The sequence below is a fragment of the Lissotriton vulgaris genome, chromosome 12, assembly GCF_964263255.1.
Source record: "Lissotriton vulgaris chromosome 12, aLisVul1.2, whole genome shotgun sequence".
Taxonomy (NCBI): Eukaryota; Metazoa; Chordata; class Amphibia; order Caudata; family Salamandridae; genus Lissotriton; species Lissotriton vulgaris.
In genome coordinates, this window is record NC_141700.1 from 175,082,679 (window position 1) to 175,102,145 (window position 19,467).

The 19,467-nt window shown below is 44.8% G+C and overlaps 1 pseudogene; it reads right to left on the bottom strand.

Moving 5' to 3' along the window:
* Positions 1 to 3,731: 3,731 nt before the first annotated feature.
* The window catches only part of LOC147673787 (uncharacterized), a 45,327-nt pseudogene continuing 29,591 nt past the window's right edge, over positions 3,732 to 19,467 (bottom strand).

A 19,467-nucleotide genomic window follows, 5' to 3' on the forward strand; every position in this document is an offset into this window, starting at 1 on the left:
AGAACCACAGCCCATGCAGCCCGAGCAATCTCCGCCACAATTTTCATCTGTGATAGCGCAGAGTTTACCCCTAGTCCCAACTACAGAGCTGGCCGAGGAGGCTGAAGAGATACATTTTCTTGAACTAGGAGGGGCATCTGAGGGCGCAGATATAGAAACTTCTTCTGCTTCTGCTCTACATGATCCCAACTCATTACTGGTTTCTTCTTCTTCTTCTCCGATGACGGCTGCCTCCTTTTTGGGGATGTTTTCAGCCCTTACCCTGGAGATAAGAAAGGGATTTGCTGAATCATCTGCTAATCAAATAGAGTTTAGAAATTACTGTGAAACGCTTGATAATAAAATTGAAGGGCTCACTATAAGAACCGGAGTGCTAGAGGAGACGGTGGGATTGCACTCAATTTATTTGGACCAGGTGAAAGTTGACATTCAAAAACTTACAAGGGAAGATTTGGCTCTTAGCGAGAGGATGGAAACTCTTGAAAACAATGCAAGACGGGGGAACATTCGTATCCTTAATGTTCCTGAAGGATCAGAAGGGTCAGACATTAAACAATACATTGTTACTCTACTTAAGGAATCCCTGTGCTTAGAGCATACTCTCGAAGAATTGTCGGCTGACATTCAAAGAATTCATAGGGATCCCTTTAAATTGAACCCCCAGAGGTCCAAACCTCGTAAGATCTTAGTTAATTTTCATACTTACCTTTTAAAGGAGCGCATCCTAAATATGGCTCTGAAACAGAAGTCTTTGGCTGGGAAAGGATTTACCTTTTTGATAAGATCAGACCTTTCCAGAGTTACAATTGAAAAACAATGGGAATTTGGGAGGTGCCTGGATGCCTTTAGGAAATTAGGTGCAACAGCTCAGCTCATGTTTCCGGCAGCCCTTAAAGTAATGCATAACAATAAGATGTTTAACATCAGGTCTGTACAAGCAGCCGATGAGCTACTAATGGAGTTGGGCAAGGGGGCCCGTAAGGTATAACTTCATGCACCTATAATCCACCTTATTTACTTAAGGAGACTTCCCATTTACTTCTCTATTTTCTAATTTTGACGTAGGTTTTTCACTTAAGTATATTGCTTAATATGATCACAGTGTCAGTTACTCTCTTATTTCCCTTGAATTTTCTTGCTCTTCATATGTCATTTGAAAAGAAGGCGGGTGATCTTTCTTGCCGGGAGTCAATCAGCGGGGCACTATCTACTGGAGATTGTTCCGGTTAGATATTGCAAGGGTTTTTCATGTGGGGAGGGGTTCACACTTTGGGCGGGTGGGTGCAGAGGGGTGGCAAAAATATAAAAAAGTCCTCAGTAACCTGAATAGTAGTTTAAGGAATGGTAATACTCACAATTTTTGTAAGGACGTTATGAATCGTAACATAAAACAGCACTTTTTTTTTGGTACAGTATTTTTAGTCTTCTTGGCTTATCGGATGAGAGATGAGTAGTGTTAGGTTTATCTCCTGGAACGTCAACGGCCTTCGCACCAAGCCCCGAGCCAACAGAATTTTACAATACCTGAAGGACTTGGATGTGCAGGTTGTGGTGTTGCAGGAGACCCATTTAACTCATAGTGAAATGATTGCACTTACCAAGAAGAATAGATGGATTGACTTTGCGGTCTCTACCACTCAAACATATCATACCAGGGGGGTGGCGATTATTTTTAAAAAAGGAGCTAAAGCTAAGTTGGTTTCACAAGCTGTAGATTCTTCTGGTAAATGGGCCATGGCGTCAGTCCTCATGGTTGGGTTTCTAGTTACAGTTGTGGGCTATTATTAACCCTGGGCGAAGAACTACGCTCCGTTCGCGGAGTTTGCGGAGTTTCGGCAACTCCGCGTTTCGCGGAGAACGCGTAGCTGTCGATTACTCCGCGATCCGGTGCGTAGCGTAGTTCTCACGCGCTGAATAACATTATCGCGGGCGCGGCAATGGCTTACCTTGGTTCTGCATTCGCTTTTTCCCGGTCGCGTGTGCCACCATGTTTGTAAACCCTCCCGCACAATCCTGTGCGACAGTGCGAACGCGATAACGTCATTTGGATGCGCGATAGCGTCATAAGGACGTGCGAGGATGCTTGTTGTTAAGATCGAGTTCCCGAACATGTCTTGCATAACCCGAACACGTTACTTGTGACCCTGAACAGGAAATAAGGGAACACAAGCGGGCGGGACAAACCTCTTGGGTAACTAGCGCGCTAGACATCCCGAGCATGCAGGCAGCGCCCCGAACACGCACACCGCGCTCCCGAAGACGAAAAACGGCGCGCGAACGGGTCTAGCAAGCAACTACGCATGTCTGCGGAGCTACGCGTAGGTCGCGGAGTGCAAGTGCGTCTTCGCGTAGCTCCGTGGAGTGCGGCTCCGCGAACTACGCCCAGGGTTAGCTATTATGGCCCGAACCAGGATGACCCTTCTTGTTTGGAATCCGTTTTCTCGCAGTTACTTTCCGTTTCAGGTCCCATAAAACTAGCCGGCGATTTTAACATTGTGTTGGATCCTGTCTTGGACAGATCTCCTAATAGTCGATCTTTGGTTTTGTCCAAGACTAGATCCTTCCTATTGGACGCTATGAGGCAGTATGGGTTTGTCGATGTTTGGCGACAAAGGTCGGGACAACAACAAGGGGTTTCTTTTCGGAACCTCAAATACCATCACAAGCCAAGGATCGACTTTATTTTAATAAGTCAAAGACTGGTTGATTCTGTTAAAACCATAGACTATCTCCCATCTCACCTTTCAGACCATTCTGCGATTGAATTGGAATTAGGTCTCTGTATTAAGAAACCCCGAGTACGTGGTCCTTTGATCGCTCTCTCCTTTCTAAAGATGAGGATATCTTATACCTAAAGTCAGAGACTCAGAATTTCTTTCTATCAAACAACGGCTCCACCTTAAATAGAATTATCTGGGACTCTTTCAAGGCTACCTTGAGAGGGCTTATTACAGGTAAAATTGCCTATCGCAGGAAGCAATATAAGGAAAAGATTTCCTCCATTGAAGCAGATATGGCTCGTATCCAACACGACATTGATATTAATTGTACAGCTTCAGGGTCTATTTTAGATTCTCTTCAGAATCAACTGTTGATTCTTAAAGGAAGCCTGGCTTCGATCCTAAATCTGAGGGTCCAACAAAGATGGGAAGCCAGTAAATTGGCACATTTCGAATATAGTGAGGGCGCTGGTAAATTACTAGCTTGGAAGACCAAAGTAGATCAGGTCCATAATATTATAGCATCTATAAAAGTAGGAAATAACAACTTTACTTCGGACGAGGAAATTAGGAGGGTTTTTAGGGAATTCTTCCAAGATATATATCAAGAAGATAAGGTAGTTACATCTGAGGCTATCAAGAGCTGGTTGAGTAATATCACTTTGCCCTCTTTTTCTTTTGAACAGTCGCAATATTTGGACAGTCCCATTACAGAGGATGAGGTGAGATCAGCCATTAGGAAGGGTAAGAGGGGGAAGGCGTCCGGACCTGATGGGTTCCCAGCCGAGCTATATAAACTCCTGGAGTCAGAAATCGTTCCCTTCCTCACTATTCTATTCAATCAGATTCTTTTAGAAGGAATGCCTCCTCTGGTATCATGGGATAATGCCTCTATCACCCTTATTTTAAAACCAAGTAAACCTATGGAGGCCTGTGGATCGTATAGGCCGATCTGAATTTTGAATGTGGATTATAAAATCTTCACCACAGTTCTATCTACTAGAATGGCCTCTATTGCTCCCTTTGTTCTTCATTCGGATCAGAAGGGATTCCTGAAAGGGAGACAACTTCATGAACTCACTTATGATTTAATTGGCGCCATTGATATGGCAATAACCAACAATCTCCCATTGGCCGCCCTCTCGCTGGATGCAACCAAGGATTTCGACAGGGTCAACTGGGTGTACCTGTCGGAGGCCTTGGCCAAGTTTGGTGTGGGGGAGAGGTTCCGTAGGGTGATAGGCCTGTTGTACAATAATCCATCTGCGTGCCTCCTTGTTAATGGTGACCTTTTGAACCCTTTTTCCATCTCTAGGGGAACCCGGCAGGGATGCAAGCTTTCTCCCTTGCTTTTTGATTTTTACATTGAGCCCTTCGCGCAACATCTAAGGGAGGAAGTGACCATCAAACCTTTCTCCTATCAAGGTTGGATGAGGAAGGTAGCATTATATGCTGATGACGTGCTTATTTTAACATCAGAAGTCACCACTGCACTCCCGGCTATCTTGAAATTGGCTCATGCCTTCAGACAAGTGTCGGGATAGGAGATCAATGCAGCCAAGACCGAAATGCTGGTATGGCAGGATGAGGAGTCTGTAACAGAACTTCAAGCAGGCATTTCAATGCGATACCTAGGCTTGACGATAGTGAATTACATTAATAAACTTGTCCAAGTCAACTTATCATCCGTCGTCAAAGATTGCCGTAATCTTCTTCAATCATGGTCGCATCTGCCCCTTTCATTACTAGGTAGAGCCGACCTCATTAAAATGTCGATCCTGCCTAAAATGTCTTTTCTATTTAATACCATTCCTTTATACTTTGATCAAACTGTTTTAGCCAAGTTCCAATCCAACATCTCATCCTTTATCTGGAATAACCATCTTCCACAAATCGCCTGGAAAAAACTAAGACGGCGGCGGGATAAAGGTGGCCTGGCGTCTCCAGACCTAAAGATCTATGCCTCTGCCTTTCAATTATCCCACTCTCGAATGCTGTTGAAAGGACCCTCAGCTTCTGCGGTTGGTCCTATGTTTGCAGCTATGTTGGATGGGGAAGGAATTAATCGTTCGGGTTTTCTTTTTAAATTTGGCAATCCTACGTTTAAAAAAAAAATTAAACTGAAGACTCTACAAGGTCTTGCTCAAATTTGGACTGAAGTTATGAAATCTATAAAACAAAATTACTTCTGTGAAAAAACACCTCTGTGGGGGTTGCCTGAAAATCCTGCTTGGCTTGAAGACAGTTTAGCTATCCCTTTGAGAGGGGCAGGCCCGGAAGTTTGGGGAGACCTCTTCTATGAGGGGGATTTACTCTCCTGGGAACATCTGCAAGTTAAGGTTGGCCACAATCTTTCATGATTTAAATACTTACAGATTCTTAGCTGGACTTTAGCCTATAAAACCTCTCCTGCTAACAGGAATAAGTTCAAACTTGGAGGGCACAGCCCATTGTTGTCTGATTTAGTAAACTTGGGTCCAGTTAAAAAAGAAGTGTCCAAGTGGTATAATCTCATTCTGGAGGAGTCGGATGGAGACTTTGTTCTGCCGGAGTCGTTATGGGGTTCAGTCTTGATGGACCAGAATCTACAAGATCTTTGGATGACCTCTTTTGATCTCCTGTGGAACATTGTCAAGCCTTCCTGGTTACGCAGGAATCATATTTTTACTCTGAAATGGGCATACTACTCCCCTCTCAGGTTGTCTAAATTTTCAGGAGGAGAGTCAGTGTCTTGTGCTAAATGCGGGTTGATTGCTGCATCAGATACACATATGTTTTTTGAATGCCCTCAGTTAGCCACATTTTGGGAGGAGATCAGCAATTCCCTCACAGGGTCATTGGGAAGACTTGTCACTATAGATCTGCCCCTGGTGGTATTTGGTGTTCTAGAAGGTGTACAAAGTCCAGCTAGGTGCCTAGTATTTTATGCAATCCTGCTTGCAAGAAGGGAGATCTGCAGGAAATGGAAAGACTCTTCACCTCCTACCTTTAGAGATTGGCAAACTTCAGTCCTGCAGACCTCATGTACCGATCTGGCTAGATCTGGTAACCAGAGTAAAAGGGCGTTCTGGTATTTATTATCTTGGCTTCATTGATTTATCTGGGTTTTTTTTTTTCTCCCCGGGTCCAATGATTGATCTCCTATGATGCCTCTAAAGCTTGCACCAGTGGAACAGCCGTTATCCGGTTCATGCCCGGCCCCAACTGGCTGCCAAACTACCCCAAGGTTTGCCGCAGATTGGTAAATCATGGACTCTGTGCCTTCTTGGAATACAGTTGACAGCTGAGGGATAGATGGCCACCACTAGATTTTTGTCCCTTCCAGTTTTTCAGATAAACTGAGACAGCTGCTCTCTGTAAATTCCTTTTGGTACTTTGTCTACATGGTGGTTATGAGGACAAAAAAAAAGAGATTATTGATTTAAAGCTCATGATGTCCTGTCCTGGTAGAAAATATCGTTCATACCTCATGTGTGTCGAACTGTGCTGCTGCTTGTCTACATATGCTGTTGGACTGTATTGTCATGGACTGGACAGCTTTGTATTATCTCTTGAACTGTGTAAAAAGGGTGGTTGGGGGAAAGTTCATTTTGTGTACATATTGGTGTGGGAAAATGCAATACATGTGTCAAATACTGTGGCGCTTGAACTGTGGTCTTTAATGCATTGATGTACTGCACAATGTCAATAAAGGTTTTTAGAAATTCCCCCCCCCCCCAAAATAAATGTGAAAATACAGTAAAATGTACTACAGGCCCAAATTGGGTACTATCCAATTTAGCTTTTTTTGCTCAAAACAGAAGGGCTCCATCAGGCTGTTGCATGGCTGGTGCAGCATTAGATTCTAGAAGGTAGCTTTTGGGAGGACCCCATATATCTTTTGCCCGGAGGTTGGAGGCTGATGCTAGCGAATATCTCGCTGTTCGTGTTACAGTATGTTAGACTGTGCAACCATGATTTGACCGTGGGAGAAAACCTACGCCCCCAAACCAGGGCGATCCCTCTTTTCGCAAACAGTAATGCTATTGCCATGAACCGACACATGCCCTTAGGGAATCCAGCTGCATACCCCAACAATGCAACCTCCGGAGAAGGCACTACATCTAAGCCAGTCATCTTCCCAATTTTCCCACAGATCGCAAGCCAATTGGACTCAATTTTGACACAGTTCCAGACCATGTGTGTAAAGTCAGATTGTGGGGATCTACATTTAAGACATGTGTGTAGTTTGTCTGGATTAAACCTATTCAACCTACCACATGTGGTTGGAGCTATTGATGGCACACATATTGCCTTAGTGCCACCACACGCCAGAGAACAGGTCTATCAGAACACTTACATTCAATCAACGTGCAATTTGTCTGCTTACCTGATGTGAACATCACAAGCATCTGTGCCTGGTTCCCCAGCTCGGCCCATGATTCATCTGTAAAATGTAAAAAAAAATGTAAATTGATACTTGTATAGCGCACTACTCACCCGCAAGGGTCTCAAGGCGCTTGTACGAATACCGCTGTGGAACCAATCCTGGCTTTTCCTGTGAGGCGTCCACTACTGGGCACCCCCAAGGTGGAGGCCAGGCATCCTTAGCATTGTGGGGGCCATTGTGGAGATTAAGCAAGCTATTGCCCAGTGTTGCAGAGCGGGACTCCATGATTGGAATAGGCACCGATGCGAGAATTATCAGGTCCGTGGAATTTTTTAGCCCAAGACCCGCCGAGGCAGGGAATTGAACCCTGGTCCCGGGCTAGACCTCTGCATCAGGGCCTGTCGCTCTAACCATTGACCCACACTTCTCCACTGTACTACTGAACATCCCCATACCCCTGCAAATGTCACATTTCTCGAGCAATAATCAGAAATTGTTACATATTTTTGCTCTGTTCTTTGTATTCCATCTAGTTGACTCAGCTTATCCCAACTTAACATTGTTGTTGGCACCGCTGAAGAATCCAACAATGCGAGGGGAAGTGCTTCAATGAGGCTCATAGAAGAACATGGTGGCTAGTGGAGTGGACTTTTGGGCTGCGATAGGCCACATTTTGTTGTCTACACAAAACTGGTGAAGCCCTGATCTACTCACCCGCTAAGGTGTGCTGAATCCCCGTGGCCTGCTGCATGCTACACAACATCACCCTGCAATGGAGCATCCCTTATATTGCAGAGGATGGGGATCATAAAGAGGCTCTGCTTGAGGATCCTGATTTGCCAAATGAAGATGATAGTGGTAAAGAGGAAGGAGTAGACTTATGTTGAGATGTCATTGACAACTTCTTCTCATGAGTGTATGTCTACCTTTACATGTTATATCTTTCACCGTTTCACCAACTATTGATGTGCTGATGAGAGAAGTATGTGGTGATACTTTGTTGGGAAGGACAAGGTCAGGGAAAAACTGCACAAAGGTGCTTGTTGATCAAAGTGTGGACACATTGACTACTGTCTTCAATTACATTATTTTCCTCTGACTTTTGTGAAACTGTGTCCTCCACAAGTTGCCTTTGTGATGTATCCATCAATTTCTGTGTGACAGGTAATGTATTTTTTGGGGATCTGTGTTATGTTCCAGGCGTGGGTCCCTTGCTCACTTTGCCACTGGATTCAAGCTAGCCTGGCTGATGAGGGCTGTTAGTCCGAAACCGGTCCCAGGATGCTTGTTTCTGGTCCAGGGAAGACATGGCTTGGCAGTTCGGGCTGGGCTGTTTCCATGAGGCACAGTGTCAAGGCTGTATTGACCAAAACCACCCCGAAAATGTCCATGTACCATTATCAGGATGTATCTCAGCAGCAATTTTATGTAATTTGGATATGGCATCATACACAGAAGGTGAGTTATCGGGTACATATACGCAACAACTACTTCCGATAATGCGGCATGCTCCTCCACGATCAGCTAATACTACATCTAATACCATCCTGTTTTGGAGCGTTACAATTCTAGTTATCTGAAGCTCCTCAGTTAAGTTTCCTAGAGCAAAAGCGGTATCATTAGCAACCGCTTCTACAACACGAGTTAACCGTCTTATTTTTCGACTATTCAAAGCAGCTCCAACAAATGAAAAGAGACCCAAATTAAAATCAACATATTGTTGCAACGCAGTATCGGTTTGGTCTATGTCTTCAAGGACTAATGCTCTCTTTACCCTATTCAAAATGAAATTGTGATAAAGGATGTAATTGTTATGATACATAGGTGGGGCAATAAACACAGGGGGTAATACAAAAGATATATAACATGTTCCTAACCATCCTATAGGGAGACGATGATAGCCTTTATTTCCACATATAAAATACGTATTTCGGGAGGCCACAAACGAAATGCCATTTGGAGTGTCCAAGGTAAGAGTGGTGTTACATTCACTTCTGCCAACTGGGATTGTACCTTTATTACGAACACAGAGATCAGCTTTGGTATCAATAACAGTAATCACATGTTAACTAGACATATTGACACTCCGTTGGTTATTATAAACTTGTGGTGCTGACACGTTGTCGGGGCGATACTCCTCCCATTCAAACTTAGTTCCTTCAGCTTGCGGATAGCCATCTCGATCATTGTAGCATATCTTGTTGAGTCGAAAGAGCAGCCCCCCTTTCGTTGGCCATCGTAAAGTGAATAAAAGTGTGTACCAAGCATTGCAAGAGCCATTATGGGAAAACGGGAGTGGAATAAGCGGTGTGCCTCCTTTCTTTTGATGTCCAGGCAACATCCCACATACCCAACAGTTAGAAGTGTTTGTCATATTATGGGTGTGATGCAGAATCTGAATAAAACTATTGTTCAAATAAGTTTGTCGGTGTCGCTCTTCATGATAAGGCAGAGTAAAATGGAAATGTTCAGATAGCATCGGGGTAGTTGGCAACAAATGTTCTCGTACCGGCACCACAAGTTCTACTACCCAAGCTATCACAGCTATCACAACAATTGTCAGAACAAATAGTACTGCGCCAAGAATTCTCTTGTCTCGTACTGCAGAAGATGCCATTGTTCAAAGTTCAAAATGTCTCAAAAACACAACTAAAAAAATAAAAATGTGAGTGCTGAGCTCCGAGGTAGCCGTTGGTTTCTTCTCCGAGATTCAAGATGGGTGTCGCTACACTTGGCAGAACAGATCCCTCCCCCTTGATATTCCCGGCTTCCGTTTCACAAACCCCAGAGTGGAACTCAAACAGTCTCGCATAAAAAAAAACTTCTTATCGTGGTTGTAAGTTATATCTCTCTTTTCCAGAAACAGTGTGGTCCGGGAAGGCTCCCTCCGATTCGGCAGACACTACAGCTTGGCTCTTCTCCTCGTCCAAGATGTCTCGATGCCACGCCACCTCGGTTCCAAGCTGCTTGTTCTCTCGAAAGAACGGATCATGACATGATCCCCAGGACGAAGATTATGGGCCTCTCCAATAGAATTGTCGGGGAGCGCTTCTCGAACCTGTTGATGAATGGAAAGTAAATCATTTGTTAATCGTGCCAAATAATCGTTCATCATTATATAAGGCACATCATGTAACAATCGAGGCTTAGGAACTCCCCATATGTTCATAGGCCTTCCAAACACCACTTCATAAGGTGTGAGGCCAGTTCGGGAATGGGGCACTGATCTGATAGATAGCAACGCCAGAGGCAGAGCATCCGGCCATTTCAAAGACGTGGATGCCACGATCTTTGCTAGCTTCAATTTCAGAGTAGCATTATACCGTTCAACGAGACCTGCTGACTGAGGATGGAACACAGCATGAAATTTCTGCTGAATTCCCAATCCCTTCATCACATATTCCACAACTCTCCCAACAAAATGAGGACCATTATCGCTCCACAAAAATTTACAAACGCCGTATCGAGGGAAGTACTCTTTGAGCAAAACCTTACCTGTTGTCAACGCAGTATTATTCTTCGTGGGGAAGGCCTCAATCCATTTACTGAAAGCACACACCACCACTAAGACATACTTAAGGTTATTACAACGCTCAAGCTGGATGTAATCCATTTGCAGTACTTCAAACGGTGCAGTAGGTGGAACAAACCCTCCTTTCGGAGTGTGCGTCCCTTTTGCAGGATTGTGCTGTAAACATATCAGACAGGTCTGCACTACTCTCTTGGCTGTATTGGCAATCTCAGGATGCTCCCAAACTCGCGTTAGCAATCGAGTATTCGCAAGAGCTCCAACATGTGCCAATCCATGTGTCATTTGGACCATCGCTTGCAAGTAAGCTGCAGGCAATTTCCATCTTTCCATATCTTTACTTCGCCAACAACTCTCATCATCCAGCACGCCCTCAACTGCCCAGGTTGCAAGTTCTGCTTCAGACGCTGATTTCTGAATGTCTAGTATCTCCTCTCTAGCATCATGCCACCGTTCAGCCTGTGATTTCACCACATACATTGGTGAGTCATTTCGTAACATAGCCGTTTGCCTTGCTATACTGTCTGCAAAAGCGTTTCCTTGTCCCACTTTGTCAGTGACCTTTTTATGTGCACTGCATTTGATTATCGCCACTTTCTTTGGACAAAGTAACGCATTCAAGAGATCACGCACTAGTTCTCCGTGCATGATATGTACTCCATGCGAAGTCAAAAACCCACTCTCTCTCCAGAGTAGGCCAAAGTCATGCGCTACTCCGAAGGCGTACCGGCTGTCTGTGTAGATGTTCACACATAAGCCAGCACTCAATTTGCAGGCTCTTGTCAAAGCTATTAGCTCCGCTGCTTGGGCCGATTTCTGTGGTATTCGTGCTGTTTCTACCACTGTCTTAAGTGTCGTGATCGCATATGCTGCAGAAGTTGTGCCATCTGGCAGCCTTAAACACGATCCATCAACCCGCAGTTCCCCATCCACATCTGGAAGTGGCGTATCCTGTAAGTCGACACGACCCTTTGTTTGATCTTCGGTCAGGAAAACACAATCATGGTGTTCTTCCTCTTGGCCCTCAGCAACCGGATGCGGCAATAAAGTGGCAGTGTTCAGGGTAGCACATCTCTTTAGTGTGATATGTGGTGCCAACAGTGTGAGCTCATATCCTGTTAAACGTGCACTCGTGAGATACTGGGTCTTTGTTTGATTTAACAAAGCATCTACCGCATGGGGAACTAACACCAACAATTTGTGTGACAAAACTATTCCCTCACTCTGCCGTATAGCCACTGCTGTTGCTGCAACTGCTCGAAAACACCCAGGTAATCCTCGTGCTACAGGGTCAAGTATTGCCAAAAAGTATGCGCAGGGCCTCTGCTTATCCCTGTGTGTCTTCACTAACTCTGACAATGCGCACCCATCTTTCTCATGTACGTACAACGTGAAAATCTTCGTGTAATCTGGTGTACCTAACACTGGTGCAGAACAAAGGGCTTGTCTCAATTGTTCAAAAGCAGTCTGACATTCATCTGTCCATTCAAGAGGCATTGGTGTAGTTTTGGACAATAATGCTAACAAGGGTTTTGTAATGTGTGAAAACCCCATTATCCACTGTCTACAAAAGGACGTTAAACCTATAAAGGCACGCACATCTCTCTGAGTGCGGGGGACTGGTGTATCTAAAATTGCTTGAATTCGATCAGATGTTAATGCACGTCCCTCCTTAGACAAAAGATGACCGAGGTAGGTCATCTTTGGTCTACAATATTGTAACTTTTTCCTAGACACTTTGTGATTATTCTGAGCAAGGAAAGAGAGCAAAGCAAGAGTACTCTTCTCACACTGTGCATATGTGTCTGCAGCTAGTAAAATATCGTCAACATACTGGATGAGAGCTACTCCAGACTGCAAATCAAAGGAATCAAGCTGTCTTTTTAAAGCCTGGCTATATATGCTAGGACTTTCTGTATAGCCTTGAGGAACTCGACAAAATCTATACGATTTATTATTTAACGTGAAGTCAAATAGATATCTGCTATCGGGATAGATGAGGATGGAAAAGAAGGCGTTTTTAAGGTCAATTACAGAAAATGTGGTGGCAGTGGGGGGGACCAAAGTAAGTAAGGTGGTGATATCAGACACCACCGGATACTGGGGCACTACAATTTTGTTGATCTCCCTCAAATCAATAATAAATCGATAGACTTTGTCATCAGTGTCTTTCTTTAGAATCGGAAGAATCGGAATGTTACAAACATTGTAGGGAACTTCCTCCACAACTCCTGCAATAATCAAATCCTGAAAAATGTGCGTCAGGGCAATTTCACCTTCCCTAGATATTTTGTATTGTGGTACACGCGGCAAAGACACTCCCTCCTTAACAGTTATTCGAATGGGCGGAATGAGCATCTGTCCCACATCCGTGTCTGATGTAGCCCATAACGTGTGTGGGAGAGAGGCTAATGCTTCAATTTCTTGCATAGTACATAGTCTTCCTACATCCGGATAATTGTCATTCAAAATAACCCGCACTCCTTCAGGAGCGCAGCGTATTGTTGCCCGAAAATATTTAAGCAAATCTATGCCCATAATATTGTCTGGGGTATGTGGTGACAATAAGAATGGGCACAGACCAAAGAATCTGTCAATACAAAAGGTAAGAGGTTGTGACAGTGGGCTTGGAGAGGGTGTGCCATCGAACCCTATGCATGTAATCATTTCGCCAGACAGGGGAGCCCTTGGAACCAAATTTTTAGACAGAGCACTATGAGTAGCTCCTGTGTCAACCAAAAACTGATCAGTAGAACCCAAAACGCCCGCTGATACATACGGACCTCTTTGATCTACTGGCACTTCAACCGATTCCACAGCCCATCCTAAGCACTCCTATGCGTGCACATAATCCTGAGACTCCACATTCTCACCCTCCGATATCTGGTACTGATTCCGTCGATCAAAAGTATTACGATCATCCTGACCACGACCTCTCGTCTCAAACCTACCATGATCACTTGCTCCACCTCTCGCCCCCGAATAACTATTCCGTGTCCAGCACCTCCTCGACCACGCTGACTACGTTGCTCACGAAGCACCGGACAATCTTCAGCCCAATGCCCAAACTCTTTACAGTATGCACATTGGTCCTCAGCAATGTCGGTACGACCATAAGACGTACCATACCCTCCTCGCCTGCCTCTATCATTCCCTCTTGGCTGCGTAGCACGAACCTGAGCCAACATCACCTTCGTCTTTAACTCCTTCGCTTTCTTATCAGTACTTTCTTTAGCTTCTAATTCCTGTCGCTCATAATACTGAGCCATCGTTAACAAGGACGCAGGGGTCGCCGTGGTCCAGGAACTTTCACTAGTTTTCAATCGCTTGCAATCTCCGGCAGGAGATTAGCCACATACATACAAACAAATGCCTACCCGTATCATCTGTTAATAATTGCCCACTGTAATCATGAAACGCTTCTTCGAAACGTGAAAAGAAGTCAGATACCGACTCGTCCTGTTTCTGTTTGCAGGAGGCTAACATAGTCCAATCAATCTTTTTAGGGGGAACAAGCGTTTTTAATTTATTCAAAATAGCTGTTGGGAGATCTAGAATTCTCTGACAAGGCTTACATGCAGGCTCCCTGTCTAAATCAGCTTGAGCTATAGCTTTCCAATCCGCTCCTAAAATCGTTTGGTCATCAAACTTACGAATTGCTCTCCACAAATCAGGGGGCAATATTAACCCAAAGAAAAGATCAATATCAACTAATGTCATAACACATGAAGAAATAGCCCCCTCCACTCCTTCATAGAAAGCTGCCGGATTTTTACGGGGATCGGGTAAAGCATTTTTCAATGCCATAACATCTGCCCTATTCCAAGGCGTATACACCCAATTATATATGAAATACCCTTTTGCATCCCCGGACAATTTATCATCACTGGTACCTTGCCCTTTGGGGGGAACATACAAAGGCGCAGCTTCACGTATAGGCATAACATGAACTGTAGAACGCTCATCTGTTCCAAACATAGAACACTGTTTGAATTGTTCCTTCGACCCCGGCGCAGGCACGCCTGCTGCTTTTCGTACTTCACGCAATCTGGACGCCTCATCCCGTAGGTGGACCAACCGTTGGAAAAATTCATCCGCATCTGCAATAACAAATAAGCCTTACTCATATTCTCACGATGAACTGATATATCCTTAGGCTCTAAATCAGTTGAATTTTTACTAACTCGGTCTACAACTTCATCTCCGAGAGCACTTAAAAAATACAGCTGTTCTCACTCTGACCACTTATTCATTTCAGTTTTAATCTCTGACATAGTTATTTTATTCAAATTAAGTTTACGGGCAAAACTGCGCAACTCCGCAGCTTCACCAGCAGTTAACCTCATACTCTTATTCCCGTACTCCTCATTGTCCGAGTCCTCATCCGGGGCCGTAGGCGAAACGTACGGAGGCGGGCACCGATCTAGTAATGAAAAATCATCAACTTCATTAGCAAGGACAGGATAAAGCGGACGCCAGATAGGAAATTGACCGCTCATTTGCAAATTACGTTCCCTTGCCTCCCTCTCTTTCTTTTCCTGCAACTCCTTCTCCTCCAGCTGTAAAGCCTTATCTCGAGCAGCCTTGCGCTGCTCTTTTTCCACCAAGGCGTATTTCACGCTTCATTCGTTCGCGCACTGCTTTCTCCCACATTCGTACACAATCAAACATATCTTGTCTAGACCTGCGATGAAACAAACATTGTTCCACAAACTGAACCTTTCGTAAATCAAACGACCCATGTAGTGGCCATTGCAACTCGGGATCAGATTTGGTGTATTTATTCCATAATTTACTGTACAATATAGGGGGAAGGCCAAATTTTATGTACATCTCCCGATTGGGAGTCCCCTCTGGGGGAGCCGGCTGGGATTCATTTAATCGATAAGTGGTACCATTTCCAAGACAGCACATTCCTCGAAGTGTGCTTAAAACAGGCATGTTCAAAAAGTATCACGGAAACGTGATACCCCAAAAATGGCACTTACTATACTTCACACAAATGTGCCGTTCAAACACAAACAAAGTTAGAGAAATATCTCTACATGCCTGCCTATGTGAAGTGCACTGCACATATAGTTCAAATCATAGGATCAAATGTTAGCTAACTCAAAACATATTCATAGAACCACAGTAAGCGTCCGCAGACTACCTTACCAATCACAAGCTTACCACAATCTCAGATATCCAGGTTCCAACTGCCAAGGTCTGTAATCAAATCAGCCAAATCGGCACTGTACGACAACTCGAATGAGCAGGATCTCAGTTGGGGACCGGCGCCACCTGGAAGGTCAGATCAGAAGGAAAGGAAGAAAACACCGTGGGTGCCAAGACTCGGTCACTCAGAGGCAGCGTACGCGTCCATGGCGAGTTTCCAATCCTTCGTCACGACCTCTCCTTCGGGCATCCGAGTCGCCGATGAGTCCCTTCGTGGTCGCCAATTTGTAGTATTGGGTTCTCCAGGCCTACATACTCCGCAAAATACCCTCTACACCATAAGAACTGTTGGCACGGAAACTAGAAAATGCAAAAGACAAGTTTATTAAGACCCCATGGGGTGGTGGTACATTCCTACAGCACCCTTCGGTAATGCAAGAAGTATCACACCGAACATCGGTGCAAATCCTTCTTTTATACAGTTTTACAGTAATAAAAAAGTAGGTGGTACACAGTTACAGAGTTTTAGGTACATATATGGTCATTTTTGGAACACAGCCAAGTCGTGGGAGGAGCTATAACATCACTGGTCAGTTTGGCGGAACATTCCTAGGTGATGACTGGTCAGTCTAAACTGCCCATGTGTGAGCTTGACCATTACTAAAAATAGCCTGTTGCTGGGCAAACTCAAGTGGTCAGTGGTACAGAGGAAGGACAAAAGGGCATGCTGACCACGAGGCAACGCATTCTCTAAAATGGCCGCTGATACATACAAAATGGTGTCCGACAACTATAGTCAAGATAAGAGGAAAATACGTGTAGCAAAGCTTAACGCTAACCCGATCACCGTCAAATTACGACAGGAAGGTATAGATGGTACTGGAAAATCCCTGCACATGTGGCTGTAAATGTCCTGCAGCACCCCAATAAGGGAGCCCATATTAGAGTTATGGTCCTCCATCTGGTGGTTGTGCTCCCTCTGCAGCTGCTTCATCTCATGGAGCTCGGTGAGTATCTGGACCATCATGTCTTGGAGGTGATTGTAGGGTCCTATGACTTGTGCGATGGTGTTCAGGGTGTCAGTGACCACAGTGGGCTCAGTAGGCTGGCACACAAATACCCTCCCACGACCCCTATCCCCACTACCTTGTGCCTTTGGCCCAGTGTGCCCCATCTGACTGGTTCTTGGGTGAGTTGAAAGTAGTGGCGTGATTTCCATATCACCCAGGATTGGGGGGCACACAATCGGTGTCACAGTGGAAGGAACACAGGAAGTGGAATCCCTGGGTTGCTGAGGTGTTACAGCTGAGGTAGGAGGTGTCGTGTGAGCACAGGGAGTGCCACTGGAGCCGTATGCCCAGACTGACCAGATGTGCCAGGCTCCTCAAGCACCTCCATATCACCAGGAGTGCTGTCCTCACTGACGCTTGACGCCTGATCCTGGGCTGGAGTGGAGATGTCTTCGGTGGCAGTAACATGCTTCCATGGTCTGGCAGGTTGACCTATTAAGAAATGAAGAACACAAGTTTGTATTGTACATTTAAATCTTTAAAGACAATCCATGTTGATAACTAGAAGACAAAATAGGTAGAGATTACTGTGATAATAGTTTCCAGTGGTATTAGACATATTATCCTTACTTTTATTTTTTTCAAACAGTGCAACATCAAATCAGTAGGTAATAAGATGTCTTGAAATGTCCATGAAGTGATTACCAGCTCCCAAACCTTCAGGCCAACACAGTGTAGAGGTGAAATGTGCAATTGACAATTTCAAGGCCTAGCTGACTGCAAAACAGACATTTTCACTACTTGGATGGATGTTTGGCATTAGTCATGATGTGAACAGTGCAGTGTAAAATGTTGTATGTCCTGTTATACATGCAACATTGTAATTTGCATAACTATAGTACACTTGACAATTTTTGTGTAATCACAGTTTGATTTGTGAAACTCATGACATCAGTATACTTGGTTGAGAAGAACAAGGCAACATTCAGAAAACATCACAAACCATTTTCAGAAGATAGCATTGAATAGGGATTGAGCAGTACATAACACTTTTCCATATGTTGAAATCTATTAGAAAGGGAGAATACGCATCATGACATAGCAATATGCATTTGAGAAACAGAAACAGGGCATCGTGGTGGTTGTAGTCATTTCAAAGACAAGTTCCCAACACTTGAAAAATGGTTAGTGGAACATACCTGTGGAAAATATGGTTCGGGAATGAACCAGATATTTACCATGTGACACAGATATGGCTAATGGGTTCTTTCTTTCTTTTATTTTTATTCCATCATCCAAAGGCAGATCATAAAACACTTTCATTAAAACCGATGAGAGTGCTTAGAGCTTAATTCAGCAGCTTGAAATGGAAATAGCAGCATATAATATGAATAAACAACTTTAGGGAATACAAAATGCATAATTCAGAATTCATCATCATAATAAAATATCAGCAAATCAGGGTGCAAATATATATATATATATATATATATATATATATATATCCAAACAAAGTTGTTCCACAACTCACGAAGCCACAGCTCGGCGTGGTAGTCCATACAACCAGGTAAGTAGCAGCCCAGCAATGTGCACACTTTCTGCCATACGCGTTTCGAGCTTGTAGCAGCTCTTGATCACTGGCGGCAAGGAGACAGGATACGGAAGTTAAGAACATGTGGTTTATTTAATAAAGAGTCCCGCCTCAGTGGGCGCAGTGGCATGCTGGTATTGGTAGTCTTAATCACGCCACCCCTACTCAATGTTCATTCACCAAGTGGCTCCGTACCTGGCTCCTAGGAAATTAAATCCCGGTTGGGCATGCGCTCACTGTCAGGCTAGCCTCAGTTCACCTTGCCTGTGTTGGCCACGCCGTACCTCCAAGCCTCTTAGTATTCCACACAGAGGTCCCGCACAGGTCGCGGTGGGGCTTCGTAGCGGCTGGAACTGCCACTAAACATCCAAACAAAGTTGTTCCACAACTCACGAAGCCACAGCTCGGCGTGGTAGTCCATACAACCAGGTAAGTAGCAGCCCAGCAATGTGCACACTTTCTGCCATACGCGTTTCGAGCTTGTAGCAGCTCTTGATCACTGGCGGCAAGGAGACAGGATACGGAAGTTAAGAACATGTGGTTTATTTAATAAAGAGTCCCGCCTCAGTGGGCGCAGTGGCATGCTGGTATTGGTAGTCTTAATCACGCCACCCCTACTCAATGTTCATTCACCAAGTGGCTCCGAACCACATGTTCTTAACTTCCGTATCCTGTCTCCTTGCCGCCAGTGATCAAGAGCTGCTACAAGCTCGAAACGCGTATGGCAGAAAGTGTGCACATTGCTGGGCTGCTACTTACCTGGTTGTATGGACTACCACGCCGAGCTGTGGCTTCGTGAGTTGTGGAACAACTTTGTTTGGATGTTTAGCGGCAGTTCCAGCCGCTACGAAGCCCCACCGCGACCTGTGCGGGACCTCTGTGTGGAATACTAAGAGGCTTGGAGGTACGGCGTGGCCAACACAGGCAAGGTGAACTGAGGCTAGCCTGACAGTGAGCGCATGCCCAACCGGGATTTAATTTCCTAGGAGCCAGGTACGGAGCCACTTGGTGAATGAACATTGAGTAGGGGTGGCGTGATTAAGACTACCAATACCAGCATGCCACTGCGCCCACTGAGGCGGGACTCTTTA